Raw genomic sequence first — 6,000 nt, 5'->3', positions numbered from 1 at the left:
GGGTGACAGACCACTGGAACAGGCTGTCCAGGGAAGTTGTGGAGTCTCTTTCTCTGGAGATTTTCAAAACCTGCCTGGATGCATTCCTGCGCAGACTACCCTAAGTGATCCTGCTTTGACATGGGTTGTGGACTCAATGATCTCTGGAGGTCCCTTCCAACCTCTTAATATTTTGTGATTCTATGATTCTGTGATAAGCAGTCAGTCCTCAACAGATGCAGTTGGCAGTACTGGCTCTCACTCTGCATTTATGCCACCCCTTCTCGGCCTAGAAGCTGTCTGAGCTCTCCAAAGCACTGTGCTATGCTTGAGTTAATCTATTCTGGTCTCCCCAGGATTTATTAGTTCATCCACTGTATTACCCTAGTGCAGCTATATGGTCCCCAGATTGGTTTATTTTATGTCTAGACAGTTTATAGTTTAAAGAGTGGAGGGAGTAGAGAGGCATAGCCTAAGGCCATCTTTGGAACTTACAGGGATTTGACCTCCCTGGAAACACATTTTATTGGTGAGCCTCTACAAAATCTGATAGAGGAAATAATGTAGAGAGGGACAAAAAGGAAGAAAGAATAAATCTCCAACTATTCTGTAGATATTGTCCTGAAATATTTCCACTGAGAGTCACAATACATCTTCTTCTTACTTCAGCCAGTGTTCCAAGGAATAGAAGCAATATGATTGTTTCTTGGTGGGAGGAAAGACAATATCTAGTATTAGAGTGCTTAAAGGAATGGTATGTACAGAAAAAAAAGAGGTCAGTCCTGTTCTCAGGGAAATCAGCATGCCCTGAGAGATGATCCAAATAAATTAATTCTCATTCAAGAAGTGCCAGCCTTGGTGTCTTTGTCTATCTGAGGAGTATTTGCAGTAGCCTTTTCTGCTGCATGTATCTGGACATATGTCACACGTAGAATACATAGGGCACTTACACTGTTCTCCCCATCACATGTGTTTGCTGGGTGCCAATAAGACCTTATAATGCTGAACAAATTCAGTTATCATCACACATTGTGTAATTATGCAGGAGGTGAACACTAAAATCTCTATAAAAGTCTCTGTGTAATTGCTTCAAAAGTACAATATAAATCCACAGTCTTGATATACCAAAAGCTATTGAACTATCCTGGTTAAATTATCGTTCCACTCCAAATCACTATTTGCAGCTTTTTGTAACTGGTTCCCTCTTGTCAAATTTTATTATGCATATTCCCATTTCATACAGTTCTTGGAAGTTTGATTATATGAAAAATCTGTTTAGGGAAGTGCTAAAGTGAGTTGATAGTTTGCTCTTGCCTGCTGTGGCACAAGACTCTGCCCATTGGCCCCCTGACTACAAAACTGATAACAGCCTAAGGAACATTTGCAGGAGAGCAAAAATAGGATAGAATAGGATAGAATAGAATAGGATAGACTAGGCCAGGCTAGACTAGACTAGACTAGAATAGACTAGACTAGAATAGAATAGAATAGAATAGAATAGAATGGAAGTTAACCAGGTTGGAAAAGACCTTCAAGATCATCAACCTATCACCCAACACTATCTAATCAACTAAACCATGGCACCAAGGGCCTCATCCAGTCTCTTATTAAACACCAGTGATGGTGACTCCATCACCTCCCTGGGCAGCCCATTCCATGGGCAAAATCACTCTCTCTGTGAAGAACATCTTCCTTATATCCAGCCCACACCTCCCCTAGCACAACTTGAGACTGTGTCCCCTCGTTCTGGTCCAGGTTGCCTGGGAGAAGAAACCAATCCCCACCTGGCTACAACCTCCCTTCAGGAAGTTGTAGACAGCAATAAACTCTCCCCTGAGCCTCCTCTTCTCCAGGCTAAGCAACCCCAGCTCCCTCAGCCTCTCCTCATAGGGCTTGTGCTCCAAACCCCTCAACACCTGTCCCCAGCTTGGTGTCATCTGCAAATTTACTGATGACTGACTCAATCCCCTCAACCAGATCATCAATAAAGATATTGAACAGGATGAGGCCCAGCACTGATCCCTGGGGGACACCATTAGTGACTGGCTGCCAGCTGGATGTGGCACCATTCACCACCACTCTCTGGGCTTGGCCCTCCAGCCAGTTCCTAACTCAGTGCAGAGTGCTGCTGTCCAAGCCACGGGCTGACAGCTTGGCCAGGAGTTTGCTGTGGGGGGTGGTATCAAAGGCTGAGCTCTGAACAGTTATCATGTCTGCTGGGTTTGGCTAGAAGATTTGGGGTGCCAACACCTTCCCCTGTTAGTCAGAGACAAGTTTCTGGTTTGGGGCTTTTTGTTTGTTTGTTTTGTTTGTTTGTGGGGTTTTTTTTTGGTGGTGGTGGTTTGGTTTTTTTTTCAGTAGAGAGAGAAATCAGTTTATATTCCAGTGCCTCCTGTCATAGGCAGTAATAGCTCTGCTGCCACCTACAGCAGTGGCTCATCATAGTGCACAATGTGGCAGAGCCACAGCGTGGTGGAAATGAAGCTGATCTGTAATAACATTATGAATACTGTGATGCAATGGCTTAAAGTACCAACAAGACCAGGACAGGAGGCTATGGATTAAGCTTCTATTAGGGGTGGAGGGAGAATGAACAAAGAAGTGACACAGCAGCTCCCAGGTTGAAAGCAATTGGTAAAATCATCAGGTATAAAGATCTGTCCCCAAAGAAATTGCAAGTGTGTTTCATCAGGTTATGAACACACAAGCAAGAACAAAGAGGAAGATAAGCCTACAAGAGAAGCTTTCTAATTAAGACATTAACAGAATAGGAGAAAAAAAGGGACTTCTCACAGGATCACAAGGTGTGAGAGGTTGGTAGGGACCACTGGAGATCTTCAAGTCCACCCTCCATGCCGGAGCAGGACCTAGTGTAGGCTGCACAGAAATGCAACCAGAGGAGTCTTGAAAGTCCCCCGAGAAGGAGACTCCACAACCTCTCTGCAGAGCTTATTCCAGTGCTTTGTGATCCTTACAGAGAAGAATGTCTTCCTCCTGTTGAGGTGGAACTTCCTGTGCTGTAGTTTACATCCGTTGTCCCTTGTCCTATCACATTGCACAAGAGAGAAAAGGCTGTCCCTTCCTTCCTGGCATCTAGCCCTCATATATTTATATATATATTTATTAGATCTCCTCTCAGCCTTCTCCTCTCCAGACTAGAAAGCCCCAGCTCTCTCAGCCTTTCCTAAGGCACATGCTCCAGTCCCTTAATCATTCTGGTAGCACTCCATTGGACTTTCTTAAGCAGATCCCTCTCCATCTTGAACTGGAGAAGCCCAGAACTAGATGTAGTACTCTAGGTGAGGTCTCACTAGGGGAGAGGGCGAGGAGAATCTGCCTTGATCTGCTGGACACACTCTTCTTAATTCATCCCAGGAAGGGCACATTGCTGTCCCAGGGATAACTTGGTGCCCACCAGCACTCCCAGGTCCTTCACCACAGGGCTGCTCTCCAGCAGAGCACCTTCTAAACTGTACTGCTGCAGTTTATTATTCCTTCCCATGTGCAGGACTTACCCTTGTTGAACCTCATTAGGTTCCTCCATGCCCAGCTCTGCAGTCTGTCCAGGTCTCACTGAATGGCTGCAGAGCCTTCAGGTGTCTCAGCCAAGGCTCTCAGTTTGGTATTGTCAGCAAACTTACTGAGCAGACACTCTGTCACCTCATCAATGTGATTGATGAAGATGTTGAACAGGACCAGACCCAGCACTGATCCCTGGGGGACTCCACTAGTTACAGCTCTCCAGCTGGACTTGGCACCATTGACCATCACTCTTTGTGCTCTATTGAGTAACCAGCTCCTAATCCATCTCACTGTCTGCACTCTATCCCACACTTCCTGAACTTACTCACGAGGATATTGTGGGAGACAGTGTCAAAAGCCTTACTGAGGTCAAGGTAGATTACATCCACTGGTCTCCCTGCATCTACCCATTCAGTTACAACACCATAGAAGGCTATCAGATTAGTAGAGCATGATTTCCTCTTGGTAAATCCATGCTGACTGTTCCTGATCATCATCTTCCATGAGACACTCCATAAGTTTTCCAGAGATGGATGTAAGGCTTCCTGGTCTGTAGTTTCCTGGAACCCCTTTCTTGCCCTTTCTGAAGACTGGAGTGACGTTGGCTTTCCTCCAGTCCTCAGGCACTTCTCCTGTCTGCCAGGATTTTGTTAAAAATTATAGAGAGTGATGAAGCAATGACATGAACCAACTCTCTCAACATTCCTGGGTGCATCTCATGAGGCCTCATGGACTTGTGAATATTGAATTTGTATAACTGATACCTCAATCAGTCTTAATTGACTAGTGGAGAGTCTTCTCTATCAGTGGTGGGGAATAATCACGGTATCGCAGAATCACAGTATCACTAAGGTTGGAAGAGACCCCAAGGATCATCAGGTCCAACCTGTCACCACAGACCTCACGACTAGACCGTGGCACCAAGTGCCACGTCCAATCTCCTCTTGAACACCTCCAGGGATGGTGACTCCACCACCTCCCTGGGCAGCCCATTCCGATGACGAATGACTCGCTCAGTGAAGAACTTTCTCCTCACCTCGAGTCTAAACCTCCCTTGGTGCAGCTTGAGACTGTGTCCCCTTGTTCTGGTGCTGGTTGCCTGGGAGAAGAGACCAACCCCCTCCTGTCTACAATTACCTTTCAGGTAGTTGTAGAGGGCAATGAGGTCACCCCTGATCCTAATTGACCTTGTAAACTTTATTTTCATCAGCTTTTCAGTGTTTCCAAGTTACATTTTCTTCACAACGTTTTTGGTTTAGTTATTGATGTTTTGCTTTAGACAGAGCACTAAACACATGATTTGTTGTCACCTAGGAGGTTGCCCCTCAGTGCTGCAGATCATCAAGTGCGAAACTAAAGCCTCCCACACCATGTGTCTCACTCTCAGAGATGAAGATTTCCTATTAGAGTTGAGATGAAAAAGCCATGGGAAACACTCCGTGAATATACAGTCTCCAGTGAAAAAAAGATTCGCAAATGATGGCTCATGCAATTAGTGCTACCATTATTAGTTTAACAACAGCAGGTTGATAGACATTACCAGCTTTCCTTCAGTTAGTTTCCAGGTGCACACTCATCCCAAATCCTTTCCAGGCAGGCAGGCTACCACCTGGGTGGAAGCTGCAGTGTGACAGTGTCTGTCACTGTTCAGGTGTTAATTTGCTGCTCCAGTATTAGGAAAAAGTATATCCAAAGAACTTTATTCTTTCCAAAGTTTCTGCCAGCTACTTGTCTTTTGCGTAACCTGGGGCTACTGCTCTCCACCAGTCTCACTGTATCTTTCCCATCTTTGTTTCTGGGACATCATTTTCCTTTTCCAGCTTGCCCATTTTCACAAAGGGAGTGCATCTCTGGGCTTTTTGATCAGGAGTCTATCTATCTGTTTTGTCCCTTCAACAGTATTTGGATGTGTTGTTGATCTTTTAACAACATATAACATACAAGATGTTCCAAAGGTACTGATTCTTCATATCTTGTATGAAAACAGGCATCTGAGTAGGGGGAGATCTCTCCAGTGTCTTCACCAAGAGAAAGGACGCAGTGCAGACTTATTCTTATTAATCACAGTACCTATTAAAAAAACCCTGTTTCATAGCAAAATAGATCTTGCTAGTGCTGATGCTCAAGGGACCACTGTTTTGTAATGAAGCAACAAAGGCTGGATTTCACTTCCTATGTTGGCACAGTTCACCAACTAGTGTTAACTATGAGGAACTTTTTCAGCATTACTATTTTTTGAAGGTCTCTCTACTCTTTCCTTGTAGATGCTGCTCTGCATCAGGCAAGCCTTTTTACTGAGCAGTTTTTGATGATATCTTCCCAGTCACCAGCCTCAAGTGATCCCATGAGTCTGGGTCATCACTCCAGATAACAAGTATAGCATACTTTGACCTGAGTTAAATTTAGTCTGCCACAGCATCACTCCATTTTCCAGTTGGTTTGTGTGTCTTAGCAGCTGCTTATTTTTTGTTAGCTAAATGTTATTTGCAAAAATTTACC

This window comes from Dryobates pubescens, chromosome Z (assembly GCF_014839835.1).
Source record: "Dryobates pubescens isolate bDryPub1 chromosome Z, bDryPub1.pri, whole genome shotgun sequence".
NCBI lineage: Eukaryota > Metazoa > Chordata > Aves > Piciformes > Picidae > Dryobates > Dryobates pubescens.
The sequence above is the reverse complement of the archived record's forward strand: the minus strand, read 5'-3'. Positions refer to the sequence as shown.